General features: G+C 45.8%; 1 long non-coding RNA gene across 1 annotated transcript in view; it reads left to right on the top strand.

The window, feature by feature from the left end:
* Positions 1–21,144, top strand: part of LOC138527285 (uncharacterized) — an 84,003-nt gene that overhangs the window by 51,785 nt on the left and 11,074 nt on the right. Inside the window, exon 3 of the long non-coding RNA XR_011283856.1 lies at positions 5,780–5,801. This is a non-coding gene — a long non-coding RNA (uncharacterized lncRNA). The remainder of the gene's footprint in view (positions 1–5,779; positions 5,802–21,144) is intronic.

Below are 21,144 nucleotides of genomic sequence, written 5' to 3' on the forward strand. Positions count from 1 at the left end.
TTAGTGGGTAACAGAGGAGCTCTGGCAACTTCCTCTGGGTCTACCAAGGTAGAATCCACTACAGTTCTGATGCACTCAATTTCCCTAAGGGCAGGAGTATCTACTCCATTAATCAGCACACTGTCCTTAAAGTAGTGCTTGGTATTATCAGGAATGCCAGGATAAGCCTTTGAGACTTTAGGCTCCCAGGAACCCAGGGAAACTAAAACTACTTCAGAGTCTATCCCACTGGGGAAGGAATCCGAAGAGAAGGATGCCCCTGTAATCTCTTCTTCCTCATAGGCGGAGAAGGCCAGATCAGCAGAGTGGACCCCCAAGGTTTTGACCCTTCACATCATCACCTGCTCCACAAGCCACACAAGAACCACTGGGTCTTGGGACATAGGGAGGCTTACTGTAACCAGAGTTCTGTTTTGGAGGATAACCTCCACTACCCTGTGTGTTCTCCTGTGACTTATCCTTATTTTTCTTTTTGTGGCTCTTTTGGGAGGAAGATTTATCAGATCCCCACCATCCTTATCTTTGGACTTTCCCCCTCCTCCTGCTTACCAGGATGAGTCTTGTCCTTATGGGACACTCTATGTGAAACCCACAGATCTGCTGCTATGGCCAGTTTCTTAGGATCTAACTCCTTTGAATCTGCCAAATGCTGCTTAAGCTCAGGGGCACAAGATGAAAAAATATGTTCAAGCATGGCAAGACATATCATACCCTCAAAGGTGGAGACTTTATAACCTTCAACCCAACCAGTCATGTTTTTCAAAGAATCAGTCACATATGACACCTAAGTACTTCCTTCTTTCTTTTTATACTACTCTCTGAACCGTATAAGGTATTGGGCAGGAGTCTTCCCAAACGTCAAAATGAGAGTTTGCTTCAACATTGCAAAATCACCTCTTTCAGGCTTTCACATTTCCATAATGGCACTGCAGCCAGAATGGGGCAGTCTGCGGAGCAACCATGCAATCTTATCAGCATTCACAACTTCTTCAACTTCACATGCATGCTCAAATGCATTCAACCAGTCCATAATGTAATTCTTCTCATCATATACAATGAGCAGATCTTTAGGAAACATTGGATGAGAGGAGGACCCAGACCCATGTCCAGACCCTTTGGATCCATTTGAAACCTGGAGCTTGGACATTTCCAACTTGTGATCCCTGTACTTCTGTTTTTCTGCCTGCTCTATTTTCAGCTTAGCCATGTTAAATTCAAGCGCCTTCTGCCTAAACAGCAGCTCTTGCTTCTTGAATTCTAACAGGGCTTCACTTTCAGCACTGGCAGAGGAAACTTGGGACAAAACATCATCTTCAGCTTCCTGGGCACCATGGATGAGGGCAGCGACAGGACTGTAATTCCTGTCAGTGGAAGCAGCCCCACCTCCTTCTGCACTCTCATCTGTGGTATGGCATCAAGCTGTAACTTTTGCCAATCTATGATCTTGTGGATCATTTCACCCTTTGTGCCTTGAGCAGGTAAACCTCTCTCAGCACACATCTTTCTTTATGTTTCAGATTTAGACGTGTTTAAGTTCATAAAGTTACTTGTTTCCATTATTTTGGATAGGTCTATGGCCTTTTTAGATATGACTATACAGTTACAATATGTCCTGGATAGGTGCAATCTGAAATGCCTTTATCAGTGTGCAACACTGGATACCTTCAGTCCTATCCCACCGCTGTACACCAATTTGTTAAGATGGATTTCTGAACTCTGACCTGGTGGGCAGAGTTTCAGGAGACCAGCCTAGTTTCTTGGAACAGGGTAACCTTCTGGACAAGCCAGACCAATCAAGGTAGCTTGGCGCTGGTCAAGACTAGATCTCAGGAGGGGTGAGGGTGACTGAAGGACCTCAATGAGCACAAAGAACAAGGACACTTACAAATTACTCCTAGTCGGCTGTAGATATAATAATACAATTACATTTATTTCAAGGCCTTTGAAAGTCATACATATAATAATACTCCACAGTAGCACTATTAAACCAATACAACCCAATCACAAGGTATATATACAAGACAAAGGGGCCTAAAGGGTTAACTACACAGAATGGATCCACAACCTAGAAGGGAAGGAAACAGGTGTGCAGATATAGTCTTTAGGCAATTTGGCATCAATCACAATCCTAACTGATAGGCAGTCCCTAAGATGAGGGGAGCCTAGTGCTCAAATGTACTTTCGATGCTGGCGCATGCGATAGTGTAGATGGGCAGACCGTGGTCTCTTCAGTGGTCTGTAGCAGCTCAGGAAGGTGGGTCAGGTGATGCAGAATAATTTCCCACTATTCGAGGAGGGTCACCCCGACAGGGCATAGCGATTTCCAAGAGATGGGAATGGTTCCCCAGTTCGCACTAGCAGTGGAAAGGAGAGGGGCCCCCCAGGGGCCACTCATGCATAAAAATGAATGGAGGCACCAGGGGCCACCGGTAAGGGTCGTTAGTACTCCCCACCCCCAGGTGCACTATGGACCAAACTTTGGCTGTCGAGTCCACTTCAGTTGCAGGTTCAAATGCTGCAATTACGGAGTCTCTGTGGCTTTCAGTGGCAAAGCTGCAGCGTTGATTCCCAAACGGGATAGTGGCGATTTCTCTGCTCCTGGTTGATGGATCAGGCCAGTTTTACTGCAGCAGGCTTCAGAGGCAAGAGGGGCACAAAAGTAGCACACCTGCGAAGTTCGTCAGCCCAGCGGGGTGACATGGTAATCTCAGTTTCTCCAGTTCAGGCTCTCTCACTTTACTCCAGACCTGGGAATGCCAAGTGTACGAAATTCGGTGTGAGAGTGCCATGAACACAGAGCTTACAGGATTTCAAGTTTCAAGGGCCTCCTCAAAACGGCGGCAGAGACAGAGCAAAGATCCTGCGCAAGCTGGTCAGCCCACTGGTTGGCCCAGGCACACTTCTAAGAAGGCTTACTTGCAGGGTTTGATGAAGGTGCCGAGAATAGTTGGTCCCACTATTCTAATGGGTCAAAGCGTCTTCACAGACCTTCTAGTTCGATCAGGTGCCAAGGGGTTCCACAGGACGACAGCGGGTTCAGAGTGCCAAACCTTCCAGCGGGTCTCCAGCGGTTCCTCGACTCGGCTCCTCGGTTTCAGGATACTTGGATCCTATCCTTCATTCAGTGAGAACTCCAGCGATAGACATGGTATGGCTGTTTGGGGCCTACTATTATCCAAATTCTCCTTTGCTCCAAAACGGAGGTGACCCAATGGAAGATCTGCTCACATACAGCACACCATACGTGGACAAATCATGGACCACCATGGTCCCAGGCATTCAGAGCACACCGGACTCTCTGGCACCCAGGATGTGTATTGGAAGTAGACAGACCAGCCCACATCCTCGGGGAGCACACACAAGGCATGCAGAAGCCTGGGAAACCAGAGTGCCTCGTGGGAAAATGCATGCCCAAATAAGGACTGCCCCGGGTCAGCTCGACCTGGGGAAGGTAAAGGAGCAAGATGGCCAAAGGACAGGACAAAGAACCTCGTGGCATGGCCATTTTGGAGCCAGGCCACCTTTCGGTGCCAAGCGCGGTTTACACGGTTTACATGGCCAGAAAGGGTTAAAAATACAAAAACAGATAAGCTGCCACCAGTGCTGTCCGAACGAACATCTGCACTTTGAGAGTGTATATGGCACTGTGAAATTACTAATGAACCCAAGCGCACTGTACTCTGTAACATATTGCAGAAAAGTTGCAAAATGGCAAGGACTAAGGGAAACAAAGTCTCCCAGCACTGACTGTCTTTAAGGGCATGTCAGTTTCCCCATAAAAAGTGAGTGAAAAGCCCAGTGGAGTGCAGCTGAAGGCTGTGCTCCACTGGCAAAGGCATGGTGTTCAAATCAAAGCAAAAAGTTTTGGGGTTCACAACTGGAGGGAAAATGACACATGAAATGGAAATCTTTCATAACACCCACCCATACGCCACCCATACCTTAAGTCTTGCTAGTTTAGCTTGTTTCATTCTTTCATGGGAGTAATTATTATGTGAAATAAGTACGCTTGTGTGATTGATTGTGATCCCTTGACTAATGCACATGGCAGACTGAACCTCCTCTTTGGTGCTCCCTCCTCTTATACTGCCCTTCCATCCACTGTTTCTAAAATGGAACACAGTAAAATCATATTCCCAAATACATTGCATGCAGAGAGGTGAAATAAATGCCTTGGAACAGGAGTCTTCAAGACCGCTCTTCTGGTGCTCCAAACCAGAGCAGGCTCTTTTTCAGGATACCCATTGATTGTGTAAATCACTTCAATCTAGGCTCCATGTGTCAAATGCTTGTTGTGCCAGTATCCTGAAAACATGGAGGGGATTTTGCACTTCAGCATCGAATTTGAAGATGCCTGGCTTAAATGACGCAAACAGTGAAAGCAATCCGAAGCCGGCCTTGCACTATTAAAATGAAAAAATTAAAATAGAAAATGTGCTTTTCCAAATCATTCCTGCTTCATGGAGATACTTGTGGGCTGTCAAAGGCACAGTGTGCTGCTTCCAAAATTATTTACAAAAAAGCAAAATACCAATGATGCACACATTTTTATTTATTAGAACTTGGTGAAGGGTGCCTCCAAGCCAATCAGGAGGCTCAGAACGGGGCTTTACCAAACAGTAAAACCCCGGTGCTGACCCTCCTTGGAAGCGGGATCCTGCTATCTTCTCTGCTGGGGATTCAGGTAATTGTACTGTGCCCCCCTTTCCCCTCCTTTCCCCTACCTCCACAATCCCAATGTCCATGTCCCCACCCACTCCAGATACACTTATCTTGCCCTTGTTTGTCCCTGGACATTCCAAGAGCATCTCCATCACGTCAATAGCCGCCATGGAAAGTGTAATGGGACTATGTGTAATTCCCTTCTCCCTACTCCATGGTGGCCATCTTGGTTTGTAGTTTTTTTTCAGGTTGAGAAACAGAAAAACACCATGTCTCAACTTGGAAAAAAAACTATTACCATCCCGGTAGAAGTGCTAGGATGCTAATAGCAATAAACCCCTTAGGGCAGGGGCAGTAAACCCCGACAGACAGGGGCATTACCGGATCTGGTAATGCCCTGGGGCTAACGTTAAGGAGCCCCGGGGCATTACCAGACCCAGTAATGCCCCTGTTCGTCTGGGTTTATTGCTTAAATAATAGCGTAATATTGTCTGGTGAGAAGATGGGGCTCGTCAGGTGTGGAAGAGAAATAGATATCAGGGTGATATTGGTTAACTACCCCAATCACAGTCCTGTCCTTCACTGGTATTGATAGTGTTGACAAGAGTCACTATGTCCTTTTACTGTAAATATCGTGCAATGCATCCTCCATGTTACTTTCTGGCCTGAAGGCAAAGAGATAAATGGATTCAAAGAATTGAGGTTAATTGACACTCTTCTCCCTAAGGTGATGCTCCAGCATTGATTATCTGTAAAATACTGTCCAACAATATGGATTCAATTTGCAATATGTTTACTCTTCATATTTTGTAATGAAAATGAACAAATGTATGCTTTTGCACACAAAATACTTGTTGGCTCCCTGTGCTGCAGAAAAAATCATGTATTTCCCTAACTTGCAAGAATTCCGATCTTAAAGGTAAAGTTCTCGTTGTTGGATATTTGATCCTTATGCTATAAACAGTTGGGTCAACACGTGTTTTCATCCTGAAAAGGTCACAATACTTACATAACTTTGTAATATTAGTATATAAAACATATTTGTGCAAGGATAGTATTTTAAAATATTGATGAGCAAGCAGATACTAATACCCCTTTATTCCACTTTTGGTCTTAGGGCATCAGTGAAAGCAGCATTTGTAAGTTTATTTTTTTAATATATTTATCCAATTTATCATCATTGACATGTACAGATATCCAAATGACCTACGGCATAACTGAAGTTTAGCAGCATGAAAGGAGAGGACAGGGTGAATATTGCACACATTAAAGAGAAGAAAGTGACAAATGCAGGCTTGTACAAAGATATATACAAAGCAATGGATAGTGATGAGTCAAAAACGACCCCAAGATTGCAGGCAGAAGTCGAGAAAGGTAGGAGAGAAGCTAGAAAACAAATACCAGAAGGAGGCCCGGGGGAGTGGGAGAAGTAAGGGGAAAATAGAGGATCTCAGTTTTTCCAGGGATTAAGATTAAGAAAATGGGAATGCATCAAACATTGGATAGCAGAAAGGCAGGATAAAACAGAAGCATGAAGAGAATCAGAAAATGTCAGTAAGGAGACAAAGGTTTGCAAATCGTCTGCAAAGAAATGAGAGGAAAGATGCCTGTGCTTACATCTCTTCCCTACCCCTCCCCACATTCTATCGCTCCCTCCCTTTTGCAAACACTCCTTAACGTTAAAATCTTGTCGCTGATCTCCCGTTGCATCCCTGCAACTTATTTTCAGGTCTTTGGGGATAGAGTGTTTAATCTTTGAAAATTCCGGCCTCCTTCACTCTTTGCTCTGCCCCTCGGGGTACGAAGCCCTCGAGGTCCACAGGAGCCGGTTTCTATGCCTGTTCAGGTGCTGTCTCTTGGGGTCTTGGAGAGGGATGACAAAATTCCCTCTGCCTCCTCTCTAGTGGGGAACCAGTAATATTCGCTGCCAATCTCAAAACTCAGGTTAACTGGGTACCCCAACTATATTTCACTACTCGTTCTTGTAACCTGGTGGTCAGGGTCTTGCATTCCCTCCGCTTAGTCAAAGTGAAAAAAGACAGATCTTGATGGATGGTAACCCTGGAGCCCTCAAACCTCCATTCTAAGCATACCCTAGCCCTGGATAGTATATCAACCATATACTTGTAGTAGTGATGTTTGGCCAGAATTGAACACGGTCCCCGTGGACTCCCAGCCCAATGAATCCTATCAAAGACAAAGGATCTGTCCTGCCTTCCTTCCGCATCGAAGAGGGTGTTCAAGAGCATTTTGACCTTCTGCTCAAGTCCCTGCAGGCTCTCGCCCTCTCCCTCTCGTAATACCAGAATATGAGTATTTGCTCGTCATTCTCTATTTTCAGTTCAATTCACTTAAATTCAGCTTTATTTTGGCTATACACCATAAAAGCAGAGAACTATTACAAAGGGTAATAAAACCACATCTCATAACATTTTACAAAAGTCGATAAAACAATTGAGCTAAGTATCAATTAATACACAAAGTATCATTAATAACTTCTCTCATCACAATTCATATTTTTGGATATAACACAGATCAATGTTTTCACTGTTTGAATGATTCAGAAAACTGCTATCTAACAGTTTTTAAGAAACCACTCCTTTTTTTGAGGGCAGTAAATAGCAATATAGAAACCGCATTAAAAGCATTAGGTGAAGAAGATAATTTCAAAGCAATGGGAGCCTCTCTTCTAGTGCTAAACCCGTGTGGATTTATTACTGGCTTCAACCATTTGCATCTCAAGTTTTTATACAGTGGACAAAGCAGTATAAAGTGCAATTCATCTTCGACTAAAGTGGGACATACTGGACAATATGCAGACAACCTCTTTCCTCAATGTCTCGTAAATTTCGCAAACAGAATTTAGTAAACAGACATTTCTTCTTTCTTCCCACTGGGTAGTCAAGGTATGACTCCATAGCCATATTGGATCTAAACACCATGTAACTTGTGGATAGTCTGCCCGCATAACAAATGTACAGTCTTGTACCTAGGACCCAATCATAGAATTTCATCTTCAGCACTTTTTTCGATTGGCGATTTATACTAATAGGGCAAAGCCACAAAGAATCAAGATCTAGCACCGAAAACAGGTGCTTAACCTGCTTCAACCACAGTATAGATTGTACACCTTACATTGCTAGAACTTCCACAAGGCCCTCCTGGTGTGAATCAAGTTCCACTGTGGTCCAAATCTTAATCCATTACAGCAGGGGTTTCAGCATCACCTCATATTTGATTTCTACATGTCTTAGTTCTAAAGCCACTGGGGCCGATGGAGCACTGACAGGGAGGCCTAACAGACGATTCAAAAATGTATTTGCCACTGTCTGTAGAGAAACAGTTGGCATATAGTCCCACAGTTCGTCACCATAAACTATGGCTTGAACAGGCTTCATCCTATATAACCATTGCTGAAGACACTGACCTGCCTCCAAAATGAGCTGAAAAGATGGCCAGCGCGCCATTTTGCTTAGCCGCTGTCAGATTACTTTTTTCCATCTGTTTGGTCCATTTCAGATTATTCGCAAATGTTATCCCCAGATGCTCAAAATTCTCCACAGGGATCAATGGATAATTGTTTACACTCCATAGTCTTTTTTTTAGATGCGTTTATGGTCACACTTTTGGCCACACAAAGCAACAAAAAGGTCGTCAATTGTAAATTATCTAATTTGAGGGTTTTGCCATATTCCATCACTTCAAAATCCTTCAATCTCATGTCCTGCTGCATATACAGAATATCTACTGCCAATTGTTCTCCAAATCCTCAATTTTCTCTTCTGTTTTGTCAACTGAGTTGGATATCTCTTTCAAGGACGCATGGATGCCCCCTAGCAGTGATCTCATTTATTTAAGAAGTACATTGATGTTCACCATTCTAGCTGGTGCCTCTCTTTACAGCTATTGTGGTAACGTCGTCGGTGCTGGCTCCATATCTGCCCTCTTCTTACTTCTCTCATGAACTTTTGAAGACCTGAAACTGATTGGTTATTGCACATCAGGTCAGGGTCCACCAGTCCTGTGGTCCTCTGTGCTACCGGGTAGCCCTATATAGGAATACCTCAGTCACTTTTGAGGTGTCTCATTTAGCTTAAGTACAACGCACCTCCCCACCCCCTCAATCTGCGCTCCTCGCCACACCTAGCAGGCTTGGTTTCACCATCAAGATAGAAAGCCAATCCCCACACACATGTTCCCAATTTCTCACTGTCCTGGGTGCATGGAAGGCCACCCACTGCTTTTTCATGTGCCCAATATGAAAGTAGTTCCTGATGTGCCTATAGACCCTACATGTGGGTCTTACCTGATAGGTTCTCCCTGGTATAAACCAAATTTTCCGGGCAACCTCCATCTCCCTTCTCTCCACTGCGTCCCCTTTCTGCAGTTTCTCCTCTTGCAGGGGACTAACCTGGACTGAGTCCTGTGGCCTGCGGGATCCTCACACCACTGTCCAGCCCCTCGGGTACCTTGCATGCTCTCACAGGGCTCTCACGGCAGGCACTGCACCATTGCCCGGAGCTACAACCCCTGAGTTGGTTCATCACACCTCTGTTACTGCTGGTCTCTGCCTTGCATCTCCCAGGCTCCGTATCATAGTCGACTTAGGTTCTCATTCTCCCGTTCTCCCTGAATCCACCGTCACGACAGGAGCGACAGAATTACCTCAGTGATGCAAGCCTTGCTCTACCTAGACTCCTCTGAGGGTGAGTTGCTCTCTTCCTTGGAGCATTTCTTCACCATGGCCGTCAGTCACCACAGCACCGTGACCCTTCCAGCTTCACAGCCGGTTCTTCCCGGGTGCTTATTTACCTCTTGAGTTCCCTTTTTCCAGCCACCCTCGCCATAATTAGAGCAGCACCCGGTGGTCTTGAGGGCTCTGGGCTGCTGGGGGTGGGCCAATCATGCTGTTGCATCGTGCCTTTGTGGTTGCCGGTCCTCTTCACATTCTGATTAGGAGGAGCTCTAGACTCAGGGTGCCTTCTTGCTCATGCCCCTGGTGGTTTTCATTTTTTTTTTTTTTAACTCCAAATTGATTCTATCTTGATTATATGGATCAGCAAATGGAAGTTCACTTACATTATATTATGCAAAAAACAAAGTATTAAAGGGAATGACAGTGTGTGGCAATTTATTATAGGGAATAAAATACCCCATACCATACATAAAAAGGATATTGCAAGTCACCTAGGAGTTCCGTGACTCCATTTGGTCATGAGACTCCTCAGTGACTTGTAATATCCTAATAATGTAAGCTAGGGAGTACTTTATCCCAATTATAATAACTGACTACAGAGAGGTACTTTAAAGAAAAATTCTCGCTTAATATACCTAAGAGATGCCTCAGATCAGCAGATGTAGGTCTCCTGAGGGTCCCAGAGGTCAAATGGGCAGCGGGTCAAGGCAGAGCTTTTCCGGTCAGGGCAGCCAAATTTTGGAATGGGCTCCCGGCAACCCTGGACAGGAAAGTAATTACATCACGTTTAGGAAATCACTGAAAACATTCTTATTTCAGTGAATTCCAAGGTAATAGGGCACTTTCAAGGCATAGTTTTGGTCAACCTAAAACCCAAAACTCCCACCTTTTCATGCAAATCTTATTCTTAGGTTTCCCCGTGCCCTGATGCCTGCGGGCTTTCGGCGCGTTACAAGCACATAGAAATAGAAATAGAAATAGGTAGTGATGTCTTTTTCTTATCATAGGCCAGTAGTGATGTCACAATTAGCATGTAATAAGAACATTATTTGCAGGTTTTTATGCAAGTATTGCAGGCTACCATGTATTACACAAGTATACAATGCACTTCCTGAGGTGGACTCTCTAGTCTTTGCCAAATGCAGGAAGGGGAGGTGGGGGTGGTGAAGAGAAGAGGATGCCTTGTATAGAGCAAACAGTTATGAACGTTGAATTATGTATGTGCATTACCTCATGGGGAGGTTGAGAGGAGAGGAAAAGGGGGCATCTGTTGTACTGTGCCCTAACAGAGATATAGGGACCACTCCTCTGCCAGTGTGCAGCATTTGCTTGAAAGGGCAGGGATATTCGGTCCAATCTAGGGCTTGGTCCACAATACATATTTCGGCCTCTAGTGTGTAAACATGGAAGCAGTAGTATTCATCTTGGAAAAACAGATTATAGTAATGACCACTTAACTATTTATTCTGGATGCTCAGAATCAACCTGGATTCCGAGCATACAGAGGCACGGAAACTGCTCTTCTGAACACCTGTGAAGAACAGCTTGCCTCTCTTGACTCCAACTCCCCAGAGGTCCTTAACCATCTTGATCTCTCCTCTGCATTTGACACAGTTAACCATTGCATCCTCATATAAAGGCTCCACGATACACTTGCTATCTTGGAGCGGGCACTGGACTGGCTGTCCTCTTTCCTCACTAACCGCTCTTCCGAAGTCATCCTGGGCCCATTCTCCTCTCCTACTTCCATCTCCACCTGTCACGTCCCCCAGGGTTCTATTCTCTCCCCCTGGCTCTTTAACATTTACCTTGCTCTCCTTGCATGCCTCATCTCCTCCTTCTCCTCCAACTTCCAGTGTTACGCAGACTCCCTGCTGACCCTTTTGCACGCTCCATCATCCATGACTGCCTTTCTGCCATCCAGTCCAGGTGCGCCGCCAATGATCTATGACTCAACGCCTGTAAAACTGAGATCCTTCCCATTGGGATCCCTGTTCCCTCTTTTTTCCCTTCACTATGGCCTTCCTCCTTGGGTTCTCCCCCTGCTCTTTCAATTGAAGCTAGCAACCTTTGAGTCATCTTCGACTCCTCTCTCTCCTTCCTCCCTCACACTCAGCATATTGCCAAGAAGTCCAACTACCAGCTCTTCCTTCTAAAAGGAATTCTACCTTTTCTCTGTTTACCGCAGAGGCTCAATGTCACCGAAGCCCTAGTTCTCTCTAGACTTGACTACTGTAATAGCCTTCTCCTAAATCTTCCATCCTCCACTTTGTGACCCCTTCAGCTTATCCAAAATAGGGCAGGAAGGCTTATCCTTAGCCTGTAGCCCAGGGACCGCATCTCTCCTGCTCCAAAAAACCTTCACTGGCTCCTGGTTACTGCACGGATTAAATTCAAATCCCTCTGCATCATCCACACGGCTGTCTGGGACAGGGGACCACACTATCTTCAACTCTATCTCACTAAATACTCTCCCACTAGACCTCTTCGCTCCTCTGGCACCAACTCTTTGTATGTAAAGTGTTTGGCTAAAAAGAGGGCAGGGGATCACTTACTTTCCTCTGTGGGCTCCCTCCTCTGGAAAAGCCTCCCCTTCCCCTGAACCTTGAGCAGGATCTTCTCAAATTCTGGGAAACTCCTTAAGACTTTCCTTTTTTCTCCTCCTTCCCACCTTCTCTTCTCTGCTAGTCCCACAGTTGCTGAATCAGTGTCCTTGGCCGTAATGCACTTTTTTGTTCGGGCCTTGACCTCCTTCACCGATTACTCCCAGCTCCGGTCTATCCGCAGCACTTTGCATCTGCACACCCTCAGCTCTGGAGAATCGCACTTACACCTGTTGACGAGGAGAGGAAATTACTGACGGGCCCATTGGTCAGTACTCACTCTCGAAAACTAGTAATACAAGATAGCTGCACCATGCGAGGACAGAGTGCAGGATTCACATACTCCAGCAAGGTTCAATAATCAGGACTCAGTAAATTGGCAAAGGGAAGTCCATTTAATGATGCATACATCAGCTTATGGAAATCAGCAGCATCCCGAACAACTGTCTTACCCCGACTTCCTCGAACTTCAGTCAAACAGTCTCTTTTATGGGCAAAATCCGTCATCATTGACGTCTTATTCTACAAAAAATCATCATGCAATATAATTGGTTGGGAAAGGTAACTTAAGTATAGGTGCTATATCTGTATATGGAAATAGCGCAAGTGGATTGGATAACTCTTATCGGGTGGGCGTCTACGCCCATCCCTCTACAACACACGTGATTGACGTCACTACAAGTACGACGTCTCATTGGTTACAGTGTCTATAGGACCCTAGATTACATGGTCCCTTGTGATTGGGCAAGTTACACCCCTAAACATAAATCTCCATTTTAATTAGCAGCATGCAGAGTAGACACCCAGGTGCCTATTGTCCCAAGATTCACCCTTCCACCCTTCCATCAATCAGTGTTTTAGGGCTATGTGTCAATTAGTTGGCTGGGTATGGCCTTGGATCTGTAGTCTCTTATCAGGAAAAGTTATGGCACCCTCGGGTTCTGGATGACATCAGGCGGTGGTACATCTTCGCACCTGTCTGGTCACATGCTGGTCCACCGTGAATCTGCTTCAGTTTCCAACCTTTTGCGCATTTAATTCTGTGTGCGCTTGGCCACCTTCATGGGCCTCCCTTATCTTGACCTTCACGGGTGGGCTGGTATCCTCTGAAGCTGGAGTCTCGTGAGCTCATGCTCACCTCCTCTTCTCTGGTACACCTCGATCTCCCCGGCATAAGCCTCTCTTTGTTGAGTTTCAATTCCGCTCCTTGTCTGGTCTTTGCTGGGTTTCGAAACTAGGCCTTTTCAGGCCTTTGGCCGCCTGGGTAAATTTCTGCTTTCACAAAAAGGAGTTGCACGTGTACATTGTGCAGTATTGAGGTAGGTATATGGTTGGCGCTTGCCGCTCTATTCTTCTACTAAGCATTGCAGGCAGTATCGATTTCTTAGCATCTTGCGTTTCAAGCTTATTTACACACATTCAACAGGGTGGTTGCTTCCATCTTGTCTCATGGCACCATTCTCTTACGTTTTAACAGTGTCTCTCCCCTGCATCCATTATAATTATCCTTGCAGTTACTAGTACTGGCATACGTGCTTTCAGTAGCCAATTCCGTTTGTTCTCGGGGCTGCTCGGGCCCTTGGTTTATTTCCATTGGCCTTCCATTAAGGCTTTAGGGGTCTCCTCGTGGACGGTATGTAGGCATTCCTCATTTCGTATCAGTGGCTGGTAAGGCTGTCTGATAGGGTACCGTGCTTCCCAGGGTTGTCGTGTTATGGCTGCTTCAACCGGTACTGATCTCCTTATGTACACGGGGCAGAGTCCCAGTGTGGCTCTCTGTTGGTTCATTTGCTCCTCATACGTCAAGTACCTCGGCGAGTACCTTACTGGCAACTCGCAATGGGGGGCAGGGGTGCAGGTCATATCTGGGACCTCCTCTACACTCCCCCCTCTGGTTGGTTCATCGACCACTTCTACTTCCTCCTTTATATTCATTTACTTTGATTCCTCAGATTCTTGCTCATCGTCTCCTGGGTTTACACAAGAAGGCGTGAAAGTATGCAATTTTGGTGTCCATATCTTTATCACCCCTTTCAAGCTTCCTGCTGTTCTCACATGCTCATCTTTGTTCCAGTTCATCAACTGGCATTGTCCATTTGGACTGCAGTAAATCCATTTGCCTTCATACCTTCTTTGTTTCTTGGGATAAGTGAATTTTGTTCCCTCTGGTGCAAATTCACTGGCCTTCACAAAGTCCTTTATCTCCTCATCTGTCAGGTATCTCGGCTTCCAGCCTGGCTCGACATCGACCATGATTTTCATCCCAATGGCCTTCTTTGCCATTTTCTGGCATTGTGTGATGATTATCTTGATTACACAGAATCCTAGCAGTACCATTGCTAGCAAGGCTCCCAGAAACTTGAATATATCAGCCATCCACTGCGGGGCCCAGGAGAATAGGTTTCCAAACCAGCTGTCGTCGTCCACTTCACCTGTTTCATCGATCATCTGGTTCTTTAGGGTTGTCAACATGCTTATGGCCTCTGTGAGGGTTCCATTTTCTTCGTCGTGTGATGGTGTAAAAGTGCAACATGATTCTCCAATTTTTTCGCAAACACCTCCATCCATTGTAGTGATCATGTCAAGCACATATCTGTTCTGGAGGGTCATCAGTCTGACTGCTCTCAGTTCTTCCTTGATTGCGTTGAACCCTTTCATGGTGGTATTGATGGTCTGCAGTAACTCCCATCTCGTTATCTGCAACCACTTGGTATTTGCACCAACCTGGATGTGCGGCAAAAGTATTGTTGTAAATACGGATGAAGTTAGGCTTAACAGCCTGTGTTCGTAGGGAATGGCATAAAATGCGTCCTCTGATTTGGCAGAGAAGTAATTCTCTCTCATCATTCTTGACATTAGTTCCACAGACCTCCTTTTCCTCAAATGAGCATCTGCTTTCGGGAAACTGTCCAAATTCAGTTCATTTTTTGGGATCACTAGTGCTGGAACGTGGACGTTCACCAGTGTGCATATGCCTCTCCAGTTCCTCGGTAGTCTTATGTAGGCTTTGGATCCACATGCCCAATAATGGTCCATCAAGACTGCGGTCCCTTGCGACATCCCTGGGGCTTCGTATATTCACCCGCAGTTTTGATTCTCCCCCATTTTCCTTGTGCCATTACTTCTAAAGCACAGTTTCGGGTTTTCCAGCGGTACTATTTGCAGGGGGCCTCCTCTATCTTCGACCCACGTTAACAGCTTTACCAATTTTGGCCAGAGTGGTTTACAGAGTCTTTGTGAATTTTCTATTGCTTCTTGGCAGGCTCCAAGGACCATCCACGCTCGGCAGATCACGACTCCTTCTTCCCAACCGTCTGGGGAGACTACTGATCCCCAGATCTGCATTTGGCCTCAGTTCTTCCATATTTGCGCTTCTTCTGCCATTTTCCCGTGGACGTTCAGTCTTGAGTTTATTTCCCACCTTATTTCTGACCCTTTGACGTCAGGGTTCTCATATCTAATCACATGATTCTTGGTGTGCGCCCTATTTCTTGTTTTGATGTCCTGGACATATCCGTCTTCATCAGGATAGTCCTTTTCGTTGGCCCATATCAACGAGGTGTCTCTCCCCATGAATTGTCCTCTGGTGTTGTACATTGCCACATGTGACATGCAGTGTGCTATGGGCACATCTATTTCTACAGCCACAAAGATTTTGGACTTGCCCATGCTGTACGGTAGGAGTGCACAGACGAAACATTCTCCTTCTGATTGCCTTCGTCCAACTTCCTTCATGTGCTGGTACCATATGTTGTTTCCAAGATGGGCCGTGCTGTCCAAGTAATCGTTTAACTCATTATCTGTTTCATATGGACTTCTCTTGATCCTTAGCGTTTTTCTGTAGTTGGCTATCACTATGTCTCTGAATGCGTCTGTACTGCTCTTTCGTTCAGGCAGACTCTCGGGTGTTATCCTTGGAGGGGCAGGTTTCATTTCCTGCCCTGCAGTAATAAGGGAGGTTTTGCGCTTCTTTTCCTTCCATCCTGAATTCTTTTGTAGACCTCCTCCCACCACATGTGACTTATCATCCTTCCAACACGTGGCTGTGTCGTAGGCTCGGTAGTCACTTCTGGCGTTGGAGCTGGCGTACTCGCTATCACAGTTGTGGTGGTTGTCTTGCTCAGCTCCTCATGTAGCGTCTTAGCTCTAAGTATGAGTGGAAACACATACTCAACTACCGCATGTGTTTTCTCAGTGAGTTCTTTCATTGCTTCCTCTGTTCTATTGAGTGATTTTGCTATTTCACTTCTGTTCGGTTTCTCACGTTGCTCCCGGCTTTCTGGAGCTGCTTGTTCCACCGGTAATTTCTCTCTTTCAGGTGGTTTGGCCTGTGGTTTCGTAGCCATTGACACTTGCCCTTGTTCGTGTGCACTCAGTATATGGGTGCGTGCCGTGGCCAGTGCTATGTTATCATTCATTCCGTGCTGACCCTGTCTACAGCCTTTCTCACCATTCATTACTTGAAGTGTATACATATTACTGCTAATTACATTCAACTGTAAATCGTTTGCTTTATCATCAGTTTTTCTTGGAACAGGGATGACAATATACGGTCTGGGTGCTTTTGTGGGCTCCAGATGTTCATTACCTGGTGGATGCACAGACATTGGGACGCTTCGTGCACCAATAAAAAATGCAGTTCTAATAGTTAACGATAAAAATACTACAATAACCACAATGCATATACATATGACGGCTTTGAAAGACAGCTTGCAGCATCTCCTTCCAGGGAACCGTGGGCGCCCTTCCACTGGTGGCATGACTAAATTACTGTTTTGGGCCCCCATTTCAAATATGTCCACAGTCAATAGTTTATTTTTCTTCTTATTCTGTTTTCGGCGCTCAAAGTTCAGTAAACGCTAAAGTGACAAGTGCAGTTCAATGTCCCCCCTCTTACGAGTGATGATGTTGATAGTCTCTGAGTATGGAGTACAGTTCCTTTGCTAGACTATGGAAAAAGGTTAGACTGTCGTTTTCAACACATCATAATTATCCTGCATTTGTATGGCCATCGCATTTCCAGGGCACTGTTCCAACTTGCCTTGGCCCTGGGGACATAGAGGACTTTGTTTGCAGTGACACCAGGAAAGGATGGATTTGCTACAAATCACGCAAAATAAAGTTTTGAAAAAATAGAAATAAAAATAAAAATAAAAGTGAACATATGAGAAGGTAGGAAAAAATAAGAAAAAGGTTGAAAAAGATAAACACGGCAGTGAAGTTTGTGTCTCTGTTCCTTTCACTTGGTCTTTCGAGGTCAAGTTGGTGAACAGTCTCTCTCTCTCCCCCATTTACTCCACTGCGGAACGATGATGCAAAAATAGAAAAGGTAAGAAAAATAGGAAAAGAAGTTTAAGATGTCGTTGTCCTTGTTTCCGCCTTTTCAGTCCGTTCTACGTTGGAAGCATGAAGAACTGTGTCTTTGTTTCCTTGCTCTGTCCCCGCTTAGGGGATGATGGAAAGTTTTATCTTGGATCTCCCCCTTCTAAGGCTCTTCTTAGCAGTGGATGTGCATAATTGCTTCTTAGTTGTGATGCAATGGCCCTCAGGAGCCGACTCAATTGGGCATTTTTTGCTGGATCATTAAGAAAAGCGGGCACATCAATGTTGTGGGGTCTGCCCACTAGTTCTGGAAAGTTTTCAATGAGATGAAAGAAAACACGAAACGCATACCGACTGTCTTTGGGTGTTAATGACATCTGCTCTGACTCTTTGGCTCTTAGGTCACAGGCCTTTCATGCAGTGTGATCAGTCCTTGCCTCCTCGATCTGTCCCTCGCCGAATAGTCTCACAGGAATCTCCTTAAGAATTCTCGCTGGAAGTTGGACAGCTCCACTTGGAGCATGATTCCATGGAGACGGGTTTTCATGTGTAGGAAATTGACTGGGTCTCTAAGGAAGGTTGCAACATCGACATCAGCAGGCCTTCCCACCATTTCTGGATAGTCTGTGACTAGCCTGATCAGGACGTTGTGGGCTAGCTGCGTGTCTGCAGGGGACATGGACATTTGCTTTGTTTTGCTGGGTCCCGATCACAAGTCTTTTTGTTGTCGCGAACAAGTCTGTCACTTTCCTGCTGCGTGATCTGCTACCACATTGTTCAGTTTACTCCATATTTGATTCAGGATGTGATTATTTCGGGGGTCTCTGATGAAGGCCAGGGTATCTGTGGTCCTCCCGACAAGTTCTGGGCACTCCTCTATGATTCGAAAGAATAAAGTGTAGGTAAGGTCATCAATGACCGCTTGAGGTGGGAGCATTAGTCTTTTTGTTCACTGTGTTCGGGCAACTCGGCAAAGACCTCTGCGATGACAATCAGTAGTTGCCTGATTACCTTCTTATTTTCTGGATCTTGAATATATTCTGTGACACTTGTTTCTCTCCCTATGAGTGACGGATAGGACAGTACAACTAGCTGAAAATAGGTGAGCACATCCCACTTGAGACTTCTGCTGGGGTGAACCATATGTCCGTGAACAAAGTCTTGATACTGGATGCTTCAGGGTACCAGTTTTAGTTTACAAGAGTGTCTTGTTTTTACAGTTTATCAGAGTCTGAGAGTTTGTGTTCAATGCTTTGTGGCTCAACATGATCAAGCTATCAGTGTCACTGCAGGTTCAGAGTATGCGACTTTTACCTTTACCCTGCGAGTTCAGCTGCACTTTGCGTTCGTTTGAAGGTCTTGTACCTCATTCAGTGCCTGGAGGAGAAGCTCAGTGTACAGCCACAATTTCCACAGCGAGTTCCTTAGTTTATGTTTTCTGCTTGTGCGTCCTTCTTCCTTGCCATAGACCTTGTCTGCACGTGCTGCGGTCCTTCCCCGTTGTCTGTGGGTTCCTCGGCAGTAGATGTAGTAGGAGTGCTCTCTCCTATAAAGGGTTTTGTATCGTTCAGGAAGATCCAGGCTCTTCTGCCTTTGAGCTTGACAGCTGACGGGGTGCAGTCCTCTACGATGAACGGGCCATTAAACCTCGGCTCGTCCCATCTTTTTCTTGTGAAGTTCTTCACGAGGACGCGATCTCCAGTGAAGACAAGGGGCATGCATGGGCTGTGAGTTGCGCCTGCATCAGCACTATCTGTTGTGTTTTGAGCCGTGCTGTCCCCTCTCTGCCGTCGCTGCAGCTGGCCTGAAATGACAGTGGCACTTTTCGTGAGACAATCCAGATATGCTTTCATCTCCTCTCCTAGAACCTCCCTAGTTGACTGGGCATCACATCTAGCTCTGTCTCGGGGGTTAAGGGGAGTTCTCATTCTTCTCCCAGTAACTATTTCGTGCGGCGTAAGATGATGGTCGGAGCCTGGTTGGTTCCGAAGCGCATACAATGCCAGTGGTAGGCAGTGCATCCATCCCTTTCTTAATGTGAGCTTCAACTTGGCTATCCTTTCCTTAAGCAAGACGTTGATCCGTTCACATATCCCGTTTCCCTCTGGGTGATACGCCGACGAGAATTTGTACTTTATACCAAGCAACAAGCTAATCTGTTCAAACAGAGCATTTACAAAATGCACCCCATTATCTGATCATATTACTTCACACACCCCCCACCTAGGGAAAACCTCCCTCACCAGGAATTTGGCAGCACAGGCAGCGTCAGGGTCTATACAGGGGCCTGCTTCTACCCATCTGGAAAAGGGACACACCATCACAAGTAAATATCTGTACCCATTACACACCTGAATCATATCGACATAATCAATATGTAGGTGCTGGAAAGGTCCATTTGGTCTGGGGATGACTCCTCTCACTACTTTTAATGTGTGCCCAGAAGTGAATTGCTGGCAGACAATGCAGTTTACCACAAAGAATGCAACATGCTCGGCTAAATTCGGTATAAACCAGTCTTCCGCGAGCGTAGCAGCAAGATTTTCTTTTGACATATGAATGGGGTAGTGAAGCTGTTCTAGCGCTACTTTTAGAAGGGCGACAGGCATTACTGGTTTACCAGTGCTGTCTTGCCTCCACAATCCGTCAGAGGGGTTTAAAGAACACCCTCGACGCTTCCATAAATTTTTCTCCTCCTGAGGTGCCTCCCCCTGGAGCTCCATTAATTGAGACGGCCCCATATTGCTATAGGCTTCTGGAGTGGCTCGTGCTACCATCATTCGTTCATGGGTACGTGCCACCTCCACGTCCATGATTGTTTCAGTTTTAGATGCCATACGTTTGGCTTCCGTGTCCGCTTCATGATTCCCACGTGACACAAAATCTGTCCCTTTGGTATGAGCGGCGCATTTCACGACCGCTATGCCCACTGGGAGCTGTAGTGCTTTTATCAGCCTGTTCAACAAGGCTGTGTGTTGCACTGGCGTGCCATCTGCTCGGAGGTAGCCCCTCCTTTTCCAGCGCGCTAATCCTGCGTACACTGTAGACGTCACATAGGCGGAGTCACTGTACACTGTTACTTCCTGGTCCGCGTGATTCTCAATGGCGAGTATCAATGCCACTAATTCTGCGGCCTGTGCCGAATAATGAGATGGTATTCGTACACTGACAAGTACTTAGAACTCTCCATTCGCCATATGTTTTATCACGGCCATGCCTGTATACCTTTGCCCGTTATCTTGGTCAATTCTCGATGACCCGTCAATAAAGACGATCTCTCCACTTGGCAGGGCATTTTCCTTGACCCTGGCGATCTCATCATAGTATTCTTCATAGTTCGCACAGTCATGCACAGGTTCTCCCTCTGTGACTGGCTCAGCAATAAACATAGCAGGGTTCACCGTTTTGCACCACACTATTTTGATCGATGGATTGGAGATAATCACCTCGTAGACTGATGCTCTCTGAGAAGTCAGCGTACCCTTTGGTTTGTCTAGTATGGCGAATAATGAGTGCTCAACATATAGTGTCATGGAGCACCCCATCACAATGGATGACGCCTTCTCAATGGCGAACGCGGCGGCAGATACATTTTGTTCGTACGGAAAATGGCCTTTCATGACCGGGTCCAAACTTCCACTGTAATATGCTAGGGATTTATACCCCAGCGAAGTTCGCTGCGCGAGCTCTGCAGTCATAAAATTGACATCAGTATGAGAGAATAGATAGAATTCCTCAGCATAATTAGGAATGCCGAGGACTGGGGCCTTACAAATTGCCCCCTTGAATTCTGTAAACCCTTTCTCCATCGCTTCATTCCATTCAATTTCTTCTCTCGTCGCCTGGGCCTTTTTAAGGGCC

Source organism: Ambystoma mexicanum, chromosome 14 (genome assembly GCF_040938575.1).
Source record: "Ambystoma mexicanum isolate Mex_15411 chromosome 14, UKY_AmexF1_1, whole genome shotgun sequence".
Classification (NCBI taxonomy): Eukaryota; Metazoa; Chordata; class Amphibia; order Caudata; family Ambystomatidae; genus Ambystoma; species Ambystoma mexicanum.